This window comes from Hemitrygon akajei, chromosome 4 (assembly GCF_048418815.1).
Source record: "Hemitrygon akajei chromosome 4, sHemAka1.3, whole genome shotgun sequence".
Classification (NCBI taxonomy): domain Eukaryota; kingdom Metazoa; phylum Chordata; class Chondrichthyes; order Myliobatiformes; family Dasyatidae; genus Hemitrygon; species Hemitrygon akajei.
The window spans coordinates 178,568,388-178,589,820 of NC_133127.1; the positions used below are offsets into that span (position 1 = coordinate 178,568,388).

A 21,433-nucleotide genomic window follows, 5' to 3' on the forward strand; every position below is an offset into this window, starting at 1 on the left:
AGCATCTGCACAATCTCTTGTCTTCATGATTTGATTGAACTTTTTTGAAGAGGATCAATGAGGGCAGAGTGTTAGACATTGTCTACAATGGACTTAAGCAAGGTCTTTTGATGAGGTCCCATGTGGAAGGCTGGAGCTGAAAGTTAAATCAGATGGGGCGCAGGGTGAGCTAACCAAGTGGACACAAAATTGGCTTGGTCATCAGAGACAGGGAGTGGGTCAAGGACAGTACCTTTTCAGATTGGAGGCCTGTAACCAACATTACACCACAGAGATCAGTGCTGGGTCCTTAGCTGATTTTCATGATATTAACTATTTTCATCATTTATATGTTTGCAGATGCCAAAATTGATGCTATAATGACAGTGATGAAGGTAATCTAAAATTATAGCATGATCTAGATCAATAGTGAATGGAATTTAACTTGGACAAGTGCAACAAGTTGCATTTTGAGAAGATAAATCAGGGCAGGACTTAAATAACTATCGTCAGGGCATGGAGAGTATGATGCAACAGGGAGACATAGGAGTACAGGTATATAGTTCTATGAAAATGGTGGCACAAGTAGATAGGGTGGCGAACATGTTCTTGACCCGAGTCTTCATGGGTCAGGGGTACTGAGTGTAAGAGTTGGGATGTCATGTTACAGTTGTATAAGACGATAGTAATACTACTTAGAGTACCTGTATAAGATGTAGTTAGACCCCATTTGGAGTACTGTGTTCAGTTCTGGTCACCTCACTACAGGGAGGATGTGGATACTATAGAGAGAATGCAGAGGAGATTTACAAGGATGTTGCCTTGATTGGAGAGCATGCCTTATGAAAATAGGTTGAGTGAACTCGGCCTTTTCTCCTTGGAGCGACGGAGGATGAAAGGTGACCTGACAGAGGCATATAAGGTGATGAGAGGCATTGGTTGTGTGAATAGCCAGGGGCTTTTTTCCCAGCATTGAAATAGTTTTAAGGTGCTTGGAAGTAGGTAAGGGGGGGATGTTAGAGGTACGTTTTTCACACAGGGAGTGGTGGGTGCCAGTGAAGGTGGTAGAGGCGGATAAAATAAGGTCTTTTAAGAGGCTCTTAGATAGGTACATGGAGCATAGAAAAGCGGAGGGCTATGCGGTAGGGAAATTCTAGGCAGTCATTAGAGTAGTTTACATGGTTGGCACAACATTGTGGGCTGAAGGGCCAGTAATGTGCTGTAGATTTCTATGTTCTACTGTGTACCATTCTGGTCACTTAGCTTCAGGAGCCAAGTTCCTTCAGTTGGAAAGGGTGCAGAAAAGATTCAGAAAATGTTAATGAGACCAGAAGGCCTGAGTTATAGGCTGCTGCCTTTTTTCGCTGGAGCTTAGAAGGCTGGGGGTGACTTTATCAAAGTATATCTATAATCATGAGGGACATAGATAAGCTGGATGGTCTAAGTCAATTCTCCTGGGTAGGGAAGTCTAAAACCATCGAACACAGGATTAAGCTAATTCTGCTCCTATATCTTAAAGCCTTATGGATTGGAAAGGTTAGAAAAATAGGATTAGTTCAGGTAGGCATGGACAAGTTGGGCCGAAAGGCCTGTTTCCATGCTGTATAATTCTATACTCTATTACCAGATTTTGTTTTTGTTATTAAAATAAGGAGCCCTACCTAATTAGTACTTTACTGGGGCTGATGTTAATATTTGGTGGGGGGCACGAGGCAGATTTCCACAAAGGATTCCACCACTTGTTCAAGGTGGCACAGACAGAAGCCAAAGGGCATCATGGACATACCAGCCAAGTTGATTCTTGGTAGTGAAACAAACCCACCAGCCTGTTCTTTAGAGCTGATCATCTCCTACACACTGTGACTCACTCAAATCAGCAGCACCAGTCTCAAGAGTGTTTGAAATGTTTATAACAGCCATATTCACACACCCTCACCCACCTTCCAGTTGATCATTGTCAGTCCGTTCTCCCCTTCAATGTGCACCTAACTTCCTCCCATCCTTCCTTAACTCCTCTCTTTTTACCCCTTACTCCTCCACCTTCTCCCTTACACGCTGCCACTCAATCCCCACCGGATTTCTTGAATTTGTAACAAAATTGCTCTGCTCCGGTATTCATTAATGATCTCTATACAACTGAACGCATTAGATTGCAACCACTCAAAACTGCTTGGATCCCCACAGGATTGGATAAACTTTGCTGACTCCAGTTAGGCAGGAGTCCACCACCAGTAAGCACTGTGGTGGTATGAACTCTGTGATTGCTAAACAGATTATCTCAAGCTATTGTGCACTGCGCTCTAATAAAATCAGTCCACTCAGGAACAGACTTGCATAATTTTCTATCCTATCATCCTTTTTGAACTGATTTCAATCCAGAATCAATAGCTCACAAGTGGACTGATATTACTTCAGAAACCAGCTCGTAATAGGAACTCTGCCAATCATTACGAAAGACACCATAGAAATTTAGAATTGCACCACCCACCGCTATGGGCCAAAAAAGCGACTTCTTGGTGCACACACCTTTTGTGTGTTACTCTGGTTTTCCAGCATCCGCAGAGACTCTTGTGTTTATGACTTCTTGGTGCAATTTAGTTCGTCTTGGTCGGTAAGACCTGATTGATACAAAATGTACTGAGCAAAGCAAAGGTTTGTACATGCACTGAAGTGAAGAGGTAATGTGGAATAGAAGTTTATGCAAAATTAACCCCAGCCATATCTTGAAGCAAGGATTACCTTGCAAAGTAACTTCGAATACTGACAGTCCTGGATGCAAACTGTAGTCACCAGCCTCATAACTTATCCTAAAATGTGACAAAGCATACTGCTGAAAATTAACACTATCTTTGAGGAGTGATAGCCAACTGTAGCATGACCCTGGTTTATGCTTGATCTGTTTTGGAAGAAATAGGGTGGCACGATAGTGTAACGCTATTACAGCGCAAACAGCCCGAGTTCAATTCCCACCACTCTCTGCAAGGGAAATGTATGTTCCACTATGACTGCTTGGGTTCCCTCCAGGTGCTCTAGTTTCCTCCCACAGTCCAAAGATGTATGGGTTAATTGGTCACAAGGGCGTAATTGGGCGCTGTGAGCTCATTGGGCTGGAAAGGCCTGTTACTATATATAAGAAAGGAAACACAGCAGTTAAATTGTGCATAGTAAGTTCCTACAAATAGCATTGAGTTAGTGACCGATAATGAATTATTGCGTATGGTAGAAATATTTGCCAAGACACAAGAATAAATTTCCAAGTCTTCTTCAAATTTGTGTCAGTGTGATCTTTTACGTCCACCTGAGAGGGCAGACATGGACTTCTGTTTGACATCTCATAGAAGCAAGATGGCACCTTGGGAGTGAGTCTCTCCTTCAGTATTGCCCCATGGTGTCAACCTGGATCTTCATGGTCTGAGTCCCAGGAGATGGATAAAACCCATTTCTCTATGATTCTGAGGTGACAACATCACAAAGAGGAAAAACTGGTAATTCCCTTAGCAGGGTCAGTTTTGCATTCTGTTGGTGGTATACCTTCCTGAATACCAAGTCAAGTGGGGAACCAGACATAGTCTGGGAGTTGGTCAGAATTCTGAACCCTTGAATTCAAGCCATTACGTGTTTTCCTTTCAGGTTCTCCTTGCCTGTGTTGCCTCTTCTGTTGTAGTTTATTTGATGATCCCACAGCCTGATCATTTATTTAGTTCTCAAGCTATCCAACAATTTATTTACCATTAATATTAATCATACTCATATCGAGAAAATACAGCACCAGTTCTTCAACTAAATGACATTCCTGAAAAGATGGTCCTTGAAGTATTATGAATAAAACAACAGAGGCAAATCAATGAGACTATTATCAGAGATGTCACTGTCAAGAGGAGAAAATTAGCCATTTATCATTGATATGAATTATTAACATCTATGGAAGCCCTCCATATTGCATAGATATATCACAATAGCCCTTCACCTTACAACAGTTGCTCAAGGTTTCTGTCGGAGAATTCATCCCAAATGGTGCCATACAGGAGTATGTTTTCGATGAATACACAAACACAAGTTCCATCTCTGCATTTAGCAGTCCACATTTCCTGCAAAACCTTGGGTTTCTGTCACATAATTCATACTCAGTGGTGCTGTACAGGAGAATGATTTCCATGAATGCTCAAATACAAGTTCCAACTCCACATTCAGCAGGAAAATGCAGGTTCTGAATCTTTGCCTCTTGAGTGTGAATTGTTTAAAAACTAGACTCAGAAGTATACGACTGGAAATAGTTTTTGGAAAGTTACACAAATTGAGCAAGGGTGGATTCTCTGCTTAGTGGATTAATTGAAAAAAGATAGTGCCAGGGTACCTTGGCAACTCTCTGTGGGCTGCAGGAATTTGTACCAGTTTTCCACTTAAATACACTCCTTTAGAACTACTTACACGGTAATCTGCAGCATCTAAATTTCCTCTTAACAATGGACTATGAAATTACATCAATGATCTTCAGATCTCACGTTTGACAGTTAAGTGCAGAGCAGTTAAACTTGGCACCTTTGTGGAGGGCCAGCACCAAGGCCAGTGCTGAAACGCAGCTGGAGACGCAGAATTCAAAGCAGGCTAAAGCGCAGAGGGATGAGGCCACCTCCGCCTACCATCTTGTTTGACACTTGAAAATAAAACTAACCATCTCAGGGCAAGACTGCTGGATCAGAAACAGATCCCAGTTGTTGGTTGCACTGAGACTTGGTTAACAGAGAACAAGCCAGACGCAGTTGAATGACCAAAAGGTTTTACAATTTTCAGAATGGACTGAACCTCAAATTCTGGTAAGGAAAGACAGGGTTGAGTGGGCTTCCTAGTCAATTCTTGTTGGTGCATGGACAATGGGGTTATGTCAACTTCTTGTTCCCCTGACTTAGATCAACTAGCAATTAAATGTAGACTATTTTGCTTGCTTTGGGAGTTCTCATCCGTGATCCTAACCACAGTTTACATACCTCCAGTGGCCTATTATAAGCAAGTGCTCGCGACACCACAGGGCCATCTGTAAACAAGAAATGTCCCGTCCTGAGGCATTTCAAATTATAGTCAATGACTTTAACCAGTCCTGCTTGAAGAAAACCCTGCTCAATTATCACCAGCACATAACCTGTTGCACCAGAGATCCCAACACACTAGGCCACTGCTACACTACGATAAAGAGTGCCTATCATTCCTTCCTGAGACCACAGTTCGCTAAGTCAGATCATTTGGTTGTACTCCTGCTACCTGAATACAGACAGAGCCTAAAGTGAAAGGCTCCAGAGATCAGGACAACCAAGAGGAGGTCGTGGGAGGCTGAGGAATGGTTACAGGATTGTTTTGAGTCAGTGGACTGGGCTGTGTTTGAGAACTCATCTGAAGACCTGAATGACTATACCAGGGTTGGTACAGACTTTATTAAGCCAACTTTAGATGAATGTGTCCCCACAAAATCATTCAGGGTTTTCCCCAATTAGAAGCCCTGGATGAATGACGAAATCTGGAACCTGCTGTAAGCTAGATCAGAGGCATTCAAGTGTGGAGGTCAAGAATGCTACAAGAGATGTAGGTATGATCTCTGGAAAGCTATCTCTCAGACAAAGTGGAGATTCCACACTAGACTGGAATCAACAAGGGATGTGTGACAGCAGTGGCACGGTTTGAATATCATAACCTCCTACAAAGCTAAATCTTGCAACATAGGGGACAGCAGAGCTTCACTACCAGATGAAGCTTAATGCCTTCTATGGTCACTTTGATCACCAGAACAGGGAAGAACCATTGCACACCCCCATGTTGCCTGATGATCCTTTGGTCTCAGTATCTGAAAATGACTTGATCTGAAGAAGGCTGCCTTCAAGAGAGTGAATTGAGAGAAAGCATACAGTCTGGATGGAGTACCTGGCCAAGTACTGAAAACCTATGCCAACCAACTGGCTGGCGTATTCATGGATATCTTCAATCTCCTGCAGTGTGTGGTAGCCACCTGCTTCAAGCAATCTTCATTCATACTGGTGCCCAAGAAGCACGTGATAATCTGCCTAAATGACAATTGCCCAGTGACACTTACATATATCCACAGTGATGAAGTGTTTTGAAAGGCTGGTGTTGGATCATATCAACTCCTGTCTGAATGGCAACTTGGATCTGCTTTAATTCACCTACCGAAGCAGCAGGTCTTCAGCAGATGCTATCTCATTGGTTCTACACAGAACTCTGGAAATCTGAACAGCAAAGATGCATACATCAGACTGTTCTTTATCAATTACAGTTTGGCACTTAACACCATCATCCCCTCAAAACTAATCAGTAAACTCCAAGATCTGGGCCTTGATACCCCCCCTTGTGCAATTGGATCCTAGTTCCTCATTCGTAGACTCTAGTCAGTTTGGATTGGAAAAAGCATCTCTTCCACAATCTCCATCTGCACAGGTGCACCACAGGGATGTGTACTTAGCCCCCTGTTCTACTCGCTTTATACCTACCTATACTGTGTGGCTAAGGACAGCTCCAACATCATACACAAGTTTGCTGACAACACCGCTATTGTGAGCTGTATCAAAGGGAGTGATGAATCAGCATATAGGAGGATAATTGAAAACTTGGTTGAGTGGTGTAATAACAACAATCTCTCACTTAATGTCAATAGGACCAAGGAACTGATTGTAGACACCAGGAGAGGGAAACCAGAGGTCCATGAGCCAGTAATCATCAGAGGATCAGAGGCGGAGAGGGTCAGTAACTTTAAATTCCTTGTGTGTCACTATCGCAGAGGACCTGCCCTGGACCCATCATATGAATATTATTTCAAAGAAAGCATTTCAGTGCCTCTAATTTCTCAGGAGTCTGTGGGGGTTCATCATGTCATCAAAAACCTTGGCAAACATCTCTAGATGTGTGGTGGAAAGTGTGTAGACTGGCTGCATTACGGACTGGTAAGGGAACACTGATGTCTCCGAGTGGAGAATCCTACAAAAGGTAGCGGATTTGGGCCAGTACATCTTGGGTAAAACCCTCCCAACTGCTGAGCACTTTGACATAAAACATTGCCGTAGAAAAGCAGCATCCATCATCAAAGATCCTCACCACCCAGGCCACGCTCTTTTCATCAAAGAATCTCACCACCCAGGCCATGCTCTTTTCATCAAAGATCCTCACCACCCAGGCCACGCTCTTTTCATCAAAGATCCTCACCACCCAGGCCACGCTCTTTTCATCAAAGAATCTCACCACCCAGGCCACACTCTTTTCATCAAAGATCCTCACCACCCAGGCCACGCTCTTTTCTCGCTGCTGCCATCAGGTAGAAGGTCCAGGTGGCTCAGGACTTGGACTACCAGGTTCAAGAACAGTTACTACCCCTCAACCATCAGCCTCTTGAACAAAAGGGATAACTGCACTCATTTAAGACTCTGCTATATTTTTATTTCATGCTTGTTATTTATTGCTATTTACTTATATTTCTATTTGCACAATTTATTTACAGTTTACACTTCCTGATGTTTACAGTTTAAAGTTACTGTTCTATAGATTTGCTAAGTATGTCCACAGAAAAAGAAACTCAGGTTTGTATACGGTGACGTGTACGTATTCTGATAATAAATTTTACTTTGATTTGGCAAGAGCTGAGGAACTGGCATGTCAGAGCAAGATAATAAGTCCATAAGGCATAGGACCAAAATTAGGCCATTGAGCCCACCAAGTCTGTTCCACTATTCCATCATGGCTGACTTATTATCCCTCTCAACCCCATTCTCCTGCTTGAACATGTTATTACTATTCACATTGATTGCTACCTACGACTATATCAGTACAAAAAGAAGAAAATCAAATCACATGGAGATACAAGATACTGCAGATGCTGGAATCCAGAGCAACAAACAGTCTGCTGGAGGAATTCAATGAGCCTAGCAGCATCTGTGGAAGGAAGAGAATTGTCAATGTCCTGGGTTGAAATGATGCATTGGGACCTGATGGAGGGTTCCTTCAATAGATTGTTTATTAATTTAAGTAAGAAGTTGTCTCCTCAGACAGGCAATAGTTTGTTAAAAGTAGTTGACTGTCTGATTTATTTGATTTCCAAGGCAAAAAAATAAAAGAATGACTGATGACTGACTAAAATGGCCTTCAGTAGATCTCCCTGCAACTTCATTTCAACTGCTTAACATGTTGTCTGAAGGCAAACTCAATAATGCCCATCAGCAACCAACAAAACTGATGAAGCTATAGAAGTTATTTTGAATCAGTGGCTTCAAATACCTGAACAAATTAGAAAGCATTTTATCATACAGTTCTGTTTGAAGTTTGAAAATGATTAATAGACATTTTGGACTTGTAGAATCATACAGTTGGAGTACTACAGTACAGGAACAGGCCCCTCAGCCCATGTTTTTCATGCTGGCCTGATCTTCTGCCTTGTGCCACCTATCTGCATCTGGACCATATCCCTCCATATGCCTCTCATCTATGTACCTGTCCAAATTTAAAACAACTTTTAAATGTTCCAGTTGAACTCACAACTACCACTTCTGCTGGCAACTCCTTCCACACTCACTCTGTGTGAAGATTTTTCCCTCTCGTTCACCTTTAGTATTTTACCTGTCACCCTAAACCTATGAGCTCTAGTTCTAGTCTCATCCAACCTGAGGAAAAAATCCTGCCTCATTATATTGTATACCTACATACGATCTCCCCTCTTTCTCCTGCACTCCAGGGAATAACGCACAAACCTATTAAAACTTTTCCCTAATCTCAGGTCCTCAAGTCCTGGCGACGTCCTTATAAATTTTTCTCTCCACTCTTTCAAACTTATTGATATCCTTCCTGTGGTAGGCAACCACAGCTGCACACTTCAGAGAGGCTTAATGGCTAGCAATCTCCCTAACTCTATGGCAATGCAAAATTTAGCTCTATTGATCTTCCTTGCCTGCTTGATTTGTTTAGTTATTCTCAGAATGCAATCGCCAGTGACAAGGCCATCATTTGTGCACCATCTCTAACTGATGCATGAACTGAGTGGCTTGCTGGACCATTTCAGAGGCTGGTTAAATGTCAGTACACTGGAGGGTCTGAAGTTGAGCCAAAGCAGTTAGAGGGAAGGGTTGTTTCTCTTAGCGACCCTGATGAACCAGACATGATTTTATTCCAACCTGAAAGTTTTGGGTCACCGTTACTAACACCAATTCCTCTCTATTACAGATTTATTTAATTATTTAAACTTAAATTCTTAAGTGACAAGATTGGAGCCCTTGTCTTGGATTAATAGTTGTCAATTTAGACATTATTTCTCTTTCCATTTCTTAGTTTAACTTCTCCCCAGCTGCAAAAATCCAAATAAGATCATATCTTGAGCCTGGACAGCATACAGAATGCAAAGTGATTTAACCTATTGAGTTAATAAAGAATTCCTGATGAAGGGTCTCAGCCTAAAAATGTTAACTATTGACTCCCTCTCCATTGATACTGCCTGACCATTGATTGCCTGTCATTGTTGTTTAGGGTCTTGGACTATATATATGATTTTTTTGGAGTGAATATGCTTCTTTTCTTGCTGTCTTGAATTATGATACTTGCTATTTTGAATGTTTTGCACCTTGGCCTCAAAGGAACACTGTCCCATTCAGATGTGTCTACGTATGGCTTGAATGATAATTAAACTTGATTTGATTTGATTTGATTTCTACAGTAATTAAGAACACGGAACACAGAGCAGTACAGCACAGGAACAGGCCCTTCGGCTCATCACGTCAAAACCGAGCATGATGCCAAATTAAACTAATCCCTTCTGTCTGCACATGATACCTATCCCTCCGTTCCCCACAGATTCGTGTACCTATCTGAAAGACTCTTGAATGCCAACATCATATCTGTTTCCACTACCACCCATGGCAGGCCTCTTAATGAACTCAAGAGGTTCTGCAATCTGGAAGAACACACACAAAATGCTGGAGGAATTCAGCCGGTTCAGCATCTATAGAGAGGAAATAAAGAGTTGAGGTTTTTGAGCCAAGATCCTTTATCAGGAATTCTTAACTAACTCAATAGGTTAAATCACTTTGGATTTTGTTTACTGTCTGGGTTCAATGCCTATGGCCCCTCTATTCCTTTTAAAGCTAGGTAGAGACATCTATAAAGACTCCCCATTAATGTAGGATTGCTCTACAGACTAAAAGTTTTGTTTGGATCTGTAGATCTTCAAAGACTATTTTCCTTAATCTTGCATCGGCTCCACTAGCACATTGTAAACCAGAGGGGACCTTTGCTTTACAGCAAACGAAGTGCCTTTAAATTGTAGTTACTGTTGGAGTGCAGAAAACATTGCAGCCACTCTGTTCACAGCAAGATCAATGTCATGCTCACTGAATATTCTCTGTATTCTAAACATTGCCAGAAAATCTATTATATCCATCTGTTTCATGTCTCATCTGAAAGAGGTTCTCCAGCACTGCAGTTGGACTTAGTTAGCACTGTGTGTGCCTGGATTTTTGTACTCATATCTCTGAAGATAACTTGAACCCATAACCTTTCAGTAGTTCACTCGAGTTGAATATAAAATTTTCCTAAGGGGTTGTCTATTGGTGGGTCCTCAGGGAGCTGTGGAGGCCATTCTGGGATCTACATATTCTGGTGCAGTGTGAGCAAGAGTAGATGGCTGTGGTTAGTGGTTGGGTCTTTTGGTTGTTCAGTCTCTCCTTTCACAGCTGCCACTTGTTCTCTGTGGCACAGCAGAGGTTGTTCTCATGTAGCCCCGTTCCCTGTCGAACAGATTTCCTCCAGGTGTGTCTACTCAGTGAAATGTCTGCCCAGTTTTCTGATGCATCTGCATGACACGACCCGTCCATCAGAGTTGATGCTGCCTGGCCTGCTGTGTTCCACCAGCATTTTGTGTTGTTGTTATTGTTTGAATTTCCAGCATCTGCAGATTTCCTCGTGTTTGTGCGTCAGAGTCGGTATTGCTTTATCATGGTGGAGATGCTGTTCAAGTTGGCCTCCTCCAGTACACTGGTACTAGCCGGTTTGTCCTTCCAGCTAATCCTTAAAATCGTTCGTGAGGATCTTTGCCGATACAGTAGGCCCTCCTTATCCACGGGAGATTGGTTCCAGGACCCCCCCCCCACAGATACCAAAAAGCCCGGATGCTCAAATCCCTTATTTAACCTGTCTCAGTGCGGGTGGACTTTAGGACCCGGGGGAGCTCAGAACCCACCACCCGCAGCTGCTGCTGAATCTGCAGTGTTTCTGTTCCGCTGTCGGAACACAATCGCTGTCAAACAATCACATTTGAAAATAAAGTGGAAATAATAAAGCGATCGGAAAGAGGTAAAACGTGATCGGTCATTGGAAAAGCGTTAGGCTACAGTCGGTCAACGATCGGAACAATTTTAAATGATAAAGTTAGGACAATGGAGCATGTGAAAGGCCCTGCCTCAATGAAAGCTACAATTATTACTACGCAATGCAGTGGTTTAATTATTGAAGTACATACTTTTCTTAAGTGTTTTATATGCATAGAAAGATAAAATATATACTATATGCTAAGACAAACGTTTGACTAACTGATGCTAAATAATACCGGATGTACCTGTTCCGACTTACGTACAAATCCGATTTAAAGACTGCCTGTACTTTAAATCATCTCTATATCACTTATAGTACCTAAAACAATGTAAATGCTATGTAAATTGTTGTTATACTGTATTGTTTAGTGAATAATGACAAGAAAAAAAGTCTGTACATGCTCAAACAATGAGTACTGGAGAGAGAACTTCCGGGTTTTCCCCATCCGCGGTTGGTTGAATCCGCGCACGTGGAACCCGCGGATAAGGAGGGCTGACCGTATTGTTGCATGGCTTTCAGGTGTCTGCTGTAGGTGGTCCATGATTCAGCTCCATACAGTAATGTAGGAAAGATGATCCCTCTACAGACCAAAAGATTTGTTTAGACCTGTAGGTTGTGTTCTTCAAAGACTCTTTCCGTAATCATACATTAGCTCTACGAGCACCTTCAAAACCAAAGGGGACCTTCTAAGTCAGAGGGGAATGTTTGGTTTGTAAGCAGAATTTAAAAGGATGGTGGGAATGGTCATCCCTGATCTGATATCTGAGAAGGCAGGAAGGATTGCTGTGGATGCCACTGTTATACTTGAAGATGGAAATGATTCACTAGAGTTTGCAAGGAGAGAAAATGTCAATAAATACAGCCACCTGAGATTCTTAATTGAGACAGAGTTCAGTGGCAAAGAGATTATATTTTGGATTTGTTGCTGGTGCCAGAGGGAAATGTTTTCCAGGTAATGACTCACTAATGAAATTTTCAGATGTCAAAAGATTCAAAACTTTCTTTACAATAATATCCAGAAATGTTGTCTATGATGTAGTTGATGTAATCCAAAAATTTAAGACTGCCGATTATTTTACATATTTTTTTACCTTTTAAATATAAATCATACTGCATGTATTAAGTTTCTTTATATGGGTATGATTTTATAACATATTCTGTCATGCTTTAAATATTGCTACATTTATTAGCTGTTACATCAGGTGATGTCTTTCATTGTTATTATGACGTTAATTGAATAGGGTAAACATATTTCATTATGTATCCATTGAATACAACTCCTGATTCACTTTAACTAAATCCTGTCAGTCCTAACATCATGGTCCCTAGATTTTTGCATGTGGTCAAACAGTCTTAAAACTTGGAAAAGACGCTACCTTCAGTGTACATTAGAGGTGTTATACGGAATATCATACATAAATTCATCCACTGATGGGCACTCACTAAGCCCCAATCAATGGGGCAAGGAGGGGCTTCATATTTTTAGTTGAATGTGTTCCACCAATTATTGTAGGACAAACAGGTTCAAGTTCTTGGGCAATACACACAAGATACTGGAAGGAATTCAGCAGGCCAGGCAGCATCTATGCAAAAAAAGTACAGTTGATGTTTCCGGCAGAAACCCTTCAGCTGGACTCACGTCCAGCATCTGCAGATTTTCTCTTGTTTCAAGTTCTTGGGCATCGACTTCTTCGAGGATCTAACCCGCGCCCAACATATTGATGCAATCATGAAAAAGGAATGCCAGCACTATACTAGTGTAGGAGATTAGTGTAGGAGATTAGTGTAGGAACACTATACACTATAGGAGCTTGAGGAGATTTGGTATGTCACCAAATTCGCTAGCAAATTCCTACAGATATACCATGGAGAACATTCTGACTGGTTGTATCACCACCTGATATGGAGGCTCCAATGCACAAGATTGAAAGAAGCTGCAGAAGGTTGTGTACTTAGTCAGCTCCATCAGGGGCATAAGCCTCCCTAGCAACAAGGACAGCTGCAAAACACATTGCCTCAAGAAGGTGATATCCAATCATTAAAGACCATCACCACCTGGGATGTGCCCTCTTCTCATAACTACTATCAGGGAGGAGGTACAAGAGCCTGAAGGCACATGTTCAATATTTTAGCAATAGGTTCTTCCCCTTTGCCATTAGATTTTTGAACAGTCCATGAACCCATGAGCACTTGCTCACGATTCCTCTTTTGTTATTTACTTATTACTTTATTGTAACTTACACTATTTTCATGTCTTGCAGTGTACTGCTACAACAAAACAACTAATTTAATGATATGTCAGTGATTCTAATTCTGATTCTCAACGAGAAGCTGTATTATCTATGCCTGATGCAGGTGCAAGGCATGAAATCCGTATTACATCTTTTCTTAAGATAATACATTCATTGAAGGAGGGTGATTTGGCAATTTCTGCCCTTTAGGAGGCAGTTCCTTCTTGAATGTGGTTAGCTGGGCCATTTCAGAAGGTGATTAAGATGTCTATGGGTACAGGATTTCGTATTGGTAAACTATATAGAATAGCTACTTTCACAAGGGACAATGGCTAATAGATGGGCTTTTATAATAACCTTATGTTTACCATTACTAAAATTACCCTTTAATTTTTGTCTCCTTGAATTCATAATTGCTATGGTGGCAATCAGACGGAGTTCTCTACATTACAAATCTAGGTTCAAGATTGTTGAATGCCATTTCCAGTACACAAGTGTAAATAAGAACAAAATAATTGTTACTCTGGATCTGAAGCAGCAAAGGAAAAAACTCTAAAATAAATAACACAATAACCCAAAAAAACCCACAATAAATGTAAATACTTGAGATAGTGTATATACGTAGACTGATTATGTCGCCTGAAGGTGATGGCAGGTACAGTAGTGTCTGTACATTAGGTGACTCTGAGAGCTAATGATAAATGTACGGTGGTGGGGAGGGTTAGTGGGTGGAGGTGTTGATCAGCCTTATTGCTTAGGGAAAGTAAAGGTTTTTGAGTATGGTGGTCCAGGCATGGTTGCTACATTGCCTCCTCCCTGATCAGAGTGGCCCAAACAGTCCATCAGCAGAGTGGGTGGGATCCTGTATAATATTGCTGTCCTTTATCTGGCACATTTCTGTATATATATCCTTGATGGTGGGTAGGCTCGTGATGGTGATTCACTAGGAAATTTTGACTTTATATTATTAGTCCAAAATAAAAACACAAAATGCTGTTCACACTCGGGCAGCAACTGTGGAAAGAGATGCAGTTAATGATTCAGATCTGATCTGATTTTCATAGAATATTACTCTGGCAACTTAACCACAATGCCACCATTCATTAATATTTTTGGCAAGTAACTCACCATCTTCCAAGGTCCATTGATCTGGATTTAAGTATCATTTACACACTGGACACAGGCCATTCAGTCCAGTTGCCTGAAAGTATTCTTAAAATCCATGCTGCCTCCTGTAGGATACGACAATCTGACATGCACCTTTCAACAATGTTCTCCTTTGTGCTACTGTCAAAAGCAGACTTACAGATGGGCTTTACTGTGATTCTATTTTAAGTGCAATTACTTTAACACAGTTCAACTGTGTAACACATTTAGTATAACTGACTGGGCCTGGTGTTTGTCCAGTATTGCAGGGAATTTAATGCATCATCAAACCCATGATGTCACTGGAACATGATTTCTTTGTGCGTGTAATGCATGCACCAACTGAACTGTTATTTATATTCAATTCAGGATTCTGCATTAATCTAATAAATCACTCTTCTGTATTCTTTGCCATGTTATTGAAATACTTCAAAGCTTTAACAATACAATAGCATTGCCTACCTCTTTAATCAGAAACTCTTCTAACCTTTCATTGTTACAAGAAATACACATGAAAATGAGAGCATCTGTCTCCCCTCAGTCATACCTTATTGACACATGACCGTATGTGAATGATCTTTGCGTGTTCAGTGATGTGATGAGTTTAATATCCCAGGAAAAACTGTCTTTTTTTTTTATAATTTTCCTCTGGGATGGTGCCTCATTCAGATGCACTACCCACTGGATTATAAAGCATTACTCCATCCATCATGGGCTACTGTTTCACTAGGCGACAAATGGCCTGATCTTGGAGATGACACAGGAGAGGTATTTGCTGCAGGACAAGCATGCACATGAGACGCAGAGTGAATCTGCATGGAGAAGCGGTGAAGCAGTGTGATCACTCAATTTGAGGATGATGTTCTCCCAAGGAGTTGTCTATTGGTGACTGTAGAGTCCAATCTGGGATCAACACGCTACAGGCTACAAGACCTCACAATCATGCCCCCTTCACCATTTGCTGATTGCCATGGGACTTAATCAAGGATGCTGGGGTGGATTGTCTTAGTGGAGAATGCCTATGTGTGGCTTTGTTTAATTTGGGGAGGCTGATGCACAGGCTGTCACCACATGGTCCTTGACAAATCAAGATCAGGGTCCCAGTGGCATGGAATGCAAGATGACTGGGGTCCCATCTCTGTTAGAGCCTTCCTCTGCCTTCACTGCCATTATGATTGTCATCACCTTCCATCAAGTCCACTGTTGAGGTCTTGGTTGGATCGTTCAATATCTGGAACCTTACCCTTGACCTTACCACCAACAGTGACCCAATCAGGAGCTATGGACCTTATGGCTTATCTTTAGATGGCATTGGTCTCAGGATCGCAGGAACATACAAGCCTCTCTACTTCAACAAGCTGATAATCCCCAGAGAAGGTCAGTGTAGTGTAACTGAGGTCACCCTATTATCAGGAAGAATGAGGCAGCTTTGGAAAAGGTTCAACACACTTGGGTTGCTCTCTTCTGGAATGTCAACGGTTAAGGGGAGACATGATAGAATTTTATCAAATTATAAGTGACATAGTTAGCTTAGTCAGATTAATGGAAATAGTTTGGAAGATTTGTAGCTCAGGTGGTTGTTGGTTTGGTTAAGTTATTCTCTGATCCTGGCAATTTACAAGGTCTTTGATCTTATTAATAAGCTGATACAGGCAAAATTCCAGACCACAACATACAAAGTTTACCGCATAGCCCATCAGTGACAAAATTTCCTCTCCACATCACAACTGAGTTTCTGAAATGACATCCAATCAGCTGATTGAAAATTACATAAAGGCCAATCATTTGGAAGACACACCATAATCAACAGCACACTGATGATGTCTCTTTGCACAGTGATGAAATGTTTGCAAGTAAATTGCCAAGATCGGAGATCAACTCAACTCAACCCAACCAGTCAGAATAATTTTTCCTAGAGGTAGAAATATCAAGTACTAAAGGACAAGGTGAGGAAGAGGAAAAATTAAGGGAGATGTGCAAGGCAAATTGTATTTTACACTGAAATTGGTAGGAGCCTGGAACAGGATGCAAGCAATAGTGAATTCAGAATCAAGTTTATTAACACTGACATATATCATGAGATTTGCTGTTTTGCAGCAGCAATACAGAGCAATACTTAAAATATACTGGAAATTACAATAATATATTAAAAAAATAAATTTGTGATGCAAATAGCAAAAATAGTGCTCCTTGGTTCATTGTTTATTCAGAAATCTGATGGCAGAGGGAAGGAACCTGTTCCTACTATGATAAGTGACTGTCTTCAGGCTCCTGCACCATCTTACTGATGGTAGTAATGAGAAGAGGGCAAATAGAATAGAGGTGGTGGAAGCAAATATGATAGAGGTGTTGAAAAGTCTATTAGGCAAATGAATACGCAGAGAATAAAGGGATAGGATCATCAACAGGCATCAATGATTTAGTTAAATTCGACATCATGTTCATGTCAGATATTGTGGGCTGGACAGCCTTCTCTTGTGCTGTACTGTTCTATGCTCTGTGTTTAATATAAGTGCTTTCCCATCTTCTATCAGACTCGGGAAAGGAGGGGTACCCCATCCCTTTAAATTAGGGTTCCCAGCCTTGGAGTTAAGTAAATTTGGATGGTAACTCAAAACTAGAAATAGAAAATGTTGGAAACACTCCCCAGGTCAGGCAACATCAGGGGGACAGAATCAGAGGAAACCCTTTAAGGCTCAGACTGTTCATCAAAATTTAATTACTTGAATATAAATTCCCCAGCTATTGTGATGGGATTTAAGCTCTTGTTCTGTTTTAATGATTGCTAATTTAGAAGCAGTTCTTTTATTTCACGCAAATTTTGTCCTATGACTGCAGCAGTTATGTAGGGTTATGCTTTGCTATTGTGTGTAACTAATTCACTGGTGGAATCAGTCAGGGTTCTGCCCACTGCCCAGGCTTGGAGTAGCAATGAAGGATCAGTGTCTTGAAACATTGAAGTATTTTTCTTCTCATGGATGCTGCCTAGCCTGCTGAGTTCTTCAGGCATCTTCTGTTTACTTGATGTGCATTGGGTCATTGAGAGGTACGGTATCGAAACAGACCCTTCGTCTCATCAAGTGTACACTGACCATCACCTTCTTAATAACATTAATCCTCATTAAATCCATTCCTTCATCTCTCCACATTTCCATCAACTCCCTCCAATTGTACCATTTACTAACATAACAGGGGCCAGTTATCCTAAAAACCTACCAAAGAAGCAATTGGGCCACCCTCCCACTAGACTGTGTTTCTTCTCCCTGCAAAAACACTCAAATACTCCTATGGTTGTACTGTGGGAAGCATTCTGACAGGCTGCATCACTATCTAGTATGGGGGAGGGGCGTGAGGGGCGACTGCACAGAACTCAAAGAAACTGTAGAGGGTTGTAAATGTAGTCGGCTCCATCTTGGGTATTAGTCTACAAGGTACCCCGGACATCTTCAAGGAGCGGTGTCTCAGAAAGGCAGAGTTCAGCAGCCAGGGCATGCCCTTTTCTCACTGTTACCATCAGGTAAGAGGTACAGAAGCCTGAAGGCACACACTCAGTGATTCAGGAACAGCTTCTTCCCCTCTGCCATTTGATTCCAAAATGGACATTAAACCCCTGAACACAAAAATACAACTGCAGATGCTGTGGATCAAAGAATACGTCCACAATGCTGGAAGAACTCAGCAGGTCAGGCAGCAACCGTGAGAAAAGAGTAGCCAACGTTTCGGGCCGAGACCCTTCATCAGGAATGGGGGTGAAGAGAGGGCCGAAGCCCAGTAATAGAGATAGGGGAGGGGGTAGGGCCTAGAGGCACCAGGTGGAAAACCAATCAGAGGAAAGATAAAGGGGGGAGGGGGAGGGGATAAGCATGAAAGAACTGTAGAGATGAAGAAGCAGAAAGTTGAAAGGGGAGAGAGGCAGAGAGGGACCTGGGATAGGGGAAGGGGGAGGGGGAGGGAATTACCGGAGATTGGTGAATTCAATGTTCATACCACCAGGCTGGAGGCTACCCAGACTGTAGATGAGGTGTTGCTCCTCCAACCTGAGTTTGGCCTCATCATGGCAGAAGAGGAGGCCATGTATGGACATACCTAGATGGGAATGAGAGACAGAGTTGAAGTGGGTGACAACTGGGATGTCCTGTCTATTGTGACAGACGGAGCGTAGGTGCTCGACGAAGCAGTCCCCCAATCTGGGTCGGGTCTCGCCGATGTAGAGGAGGCCGCACCAGGAGCACCGGATGCAAAAGACGACTCCAGCAGACTCACAAGTGAAGTGTTGCCTCACCTGGAAGGACTGTCTGGGGCCCGGAATGGTGGTAAGGGGGGAGGTGTGGGGACAGGTGTAGCATTTGCGCTTGCAGGAACTCCTGAACACTACCTCACTTTTTAAATATATATTATTTCTGTTTTTGTATGGTTTTCAATCTATTCAATATACATATACTGTTGATTATTTATTTATTTTCTTGTTCTTCTATACAGTATTATGTAGTGCATTGAACTGCTGCTACAAAGTTAGCAAATTTCACTACACATGCCAGTGACGATAAACCTGATTCTGACATAAAACAGAAGCTGAAACGTGAGGAACAAGTAGAAAGTCACACAATGCTGGTCTGAGGAAGCAGATGAGCTTCCATGTGACTGCTTTGATTCAGTTGACTGGTCCATGATCTGCAACCAGCCTAGATGAATGTATTTCCAATGTGATTGACTTTACCAGCAAGTGCATTGAGGAGTGCGTACTGAGCACGACAATCTGGGTATCTCTAAACTGGAAACCATAGATGAACCAGGAGATCCACTCTCTAAGTCTAGCACTGCAGCTTAAATCAGGAGACCACAACCTTTCCAAGAAATTGAGAAATAACCTCCATAAAGCTATCACGGATGCCAAGAGACAATATCAGTCCAAAATCTAGTCCCAGACTAGCAGTCAGTTGTGGCAGGGCTTACATGTTATAGTAGACTACAAAACAAAGGCTTCAGGCAGTATTGATGAGAATAGTACATTCCTTCACAATAGGCTTAAACTACTCTAAGGGCATTTTGAAGTTCATTGGAACATCACCACTTACCCTGACAGCCTCCAATGAACCCATATTGCAGTCACCATTGTGGACATAAGATTCCAGAAGGTGAATGGCAGAACAGACTCAATGGGCCAAATAACCCAATTCTGCTCCTATGTCTTTGCTTCAATGCTGGGAATTTTTGATTAGATTCATCTCAGGAACAGTAATCAAGGTATGATTCAGAAACCGTGTAGCATTGCATTATGGAAAGCATTAACAAAGTCTCTGGAGATGTACTAATCTGTTGTCTGTAGAGTGCCTGAAGACAAATGAGTAATAAATCCAAATGCTTTCTTCCTCTATTTAGATTGCTTGCTCTTTCCTTCTTTTATCCTGTCTATCTGCCTGAGAGGGTGGACAAATTGCTGGATTTGTGAGAATTGCTGGATTTATAGCTCGCCTTTCAGAATCACAGGTCATCCCAAAATTCCAGGATTTAGAATTACCGTGGCAATTGTGAAGATGCAGCAGCCATCTTGAAAAACTGGCTGAATCTCAGACTGCTGGAACGGGCCCAATCGAGAGTAGTTGGATGTGATGGGTTGAAGGACTTTTTCTCTATGCTGTACAACACTATGACTTCACTGGCTAGGTTAACTAGAATCAGGGTCCATTGTCTCAAAGTAAGGGATTAGCCATTTAGGATTGAGATGAGAAATGTCTTCACCCAAGTGTGGTATATCTTTGGAATTCTCTATCTAAATTGGAGACTAAAATGCTGAGTATATTCAAGCAAGCGATTGAAAGATTAGTTGCCATGATGAAATATGTTATTCCTTCATGTTGTCTTTTCTTACATCTTATTATTGTATGAGGAAAGGTTGAGTAAGCTTGGGCTTTTCTCTTTGGAGCAAAGAAGGAGACAAGGCGGCTTGATAGTATGCATAAGGTAATAAGAGGCATAGAAAGAGTGGACAGCCAGCACCTTTTTTCCCCAGGGTGGCTATGGCTAATACAAGAGGACCAACTTTTATGATGATTGGAGAAAAGCATGGGGGGATATCAGAGGTAAGTTTTTTTTAAAAACACAAAATATGGTAACTCCATGGAATGGACTGCTGAAAGTGGTGATAGAAGTAGGGACATTTAATAGACTCCTAGAAAGACAAAAGAATGAAAGGAAACCAGAGGGCTATGTGGGAGACTTTGGATAGGTTAAATTGTTAGCACAATATCATGGGCTGAAGGGCCTGTGCTGTGCTATGCTATACCACGTTCCTTCCCCAGTTCAGATGAAGGGATTTTGACTGGAAACATTGGCTCTGTTTATCCTTTCTCAGATGCCCCCTGATCTGCTGAGTGTTTCTAGCATTTTCTCTACATATCTTCCTCAGGATCACATTGAGCACAACTTAGCAATCATTCACAAACCCCTTTTAGGATTCATTTTATAAATGTCTTCTTGAAATATGGCCAATAACTTTGTAAGCAATAGGCACAAACATGGGAGTTGTTTGTATATAGTTTAGTGCTCCCCCATCAAGGCATTTTCTTTGTGTTAATGTGGATGTGACAGTGATTTCTTATTTCAGAAAGGATAGATTAGAGTAGATTGCCAATTGTCCGTTGCTGATGATGTACCGGGAACAAGGTACACTGCCAATATGATGGCAATACACCAGAATTTCACTGGCAGAGAATAGTGAGCTGAAAATTATT

General features: G+C 41.7%; 1 protein-coding gene across 6 annotated transcripts in view; it reads right to left on the reverse strand.

The window, feature by feature from the left end:
* gabrb3 (gamma-aminobutyric acid type A receptor subunit beta3) overlaps positions 1 to 21,433 on the reverse strand; it is a 669,933-nt gene that overhangs the window by 114,522 nt on the left and 533,978 nt on the right. The window contains exon 1 of one of the 6 annotated variants that reach the window (XM_073044109.1): positions 19,778 to 19,794. The exons of the other annotated variants lie outside the window; for them this stretch is intronic. The gene's annotated coding sequence lies outside the window, so the exon portion shown is untranslated. Of the gene's footprint in view, positions 1 to 19,777; positions 19,795 to 21,433 lie in introns of those variants that run through there. 6 annotated transcript variants of the gene reach the window in all.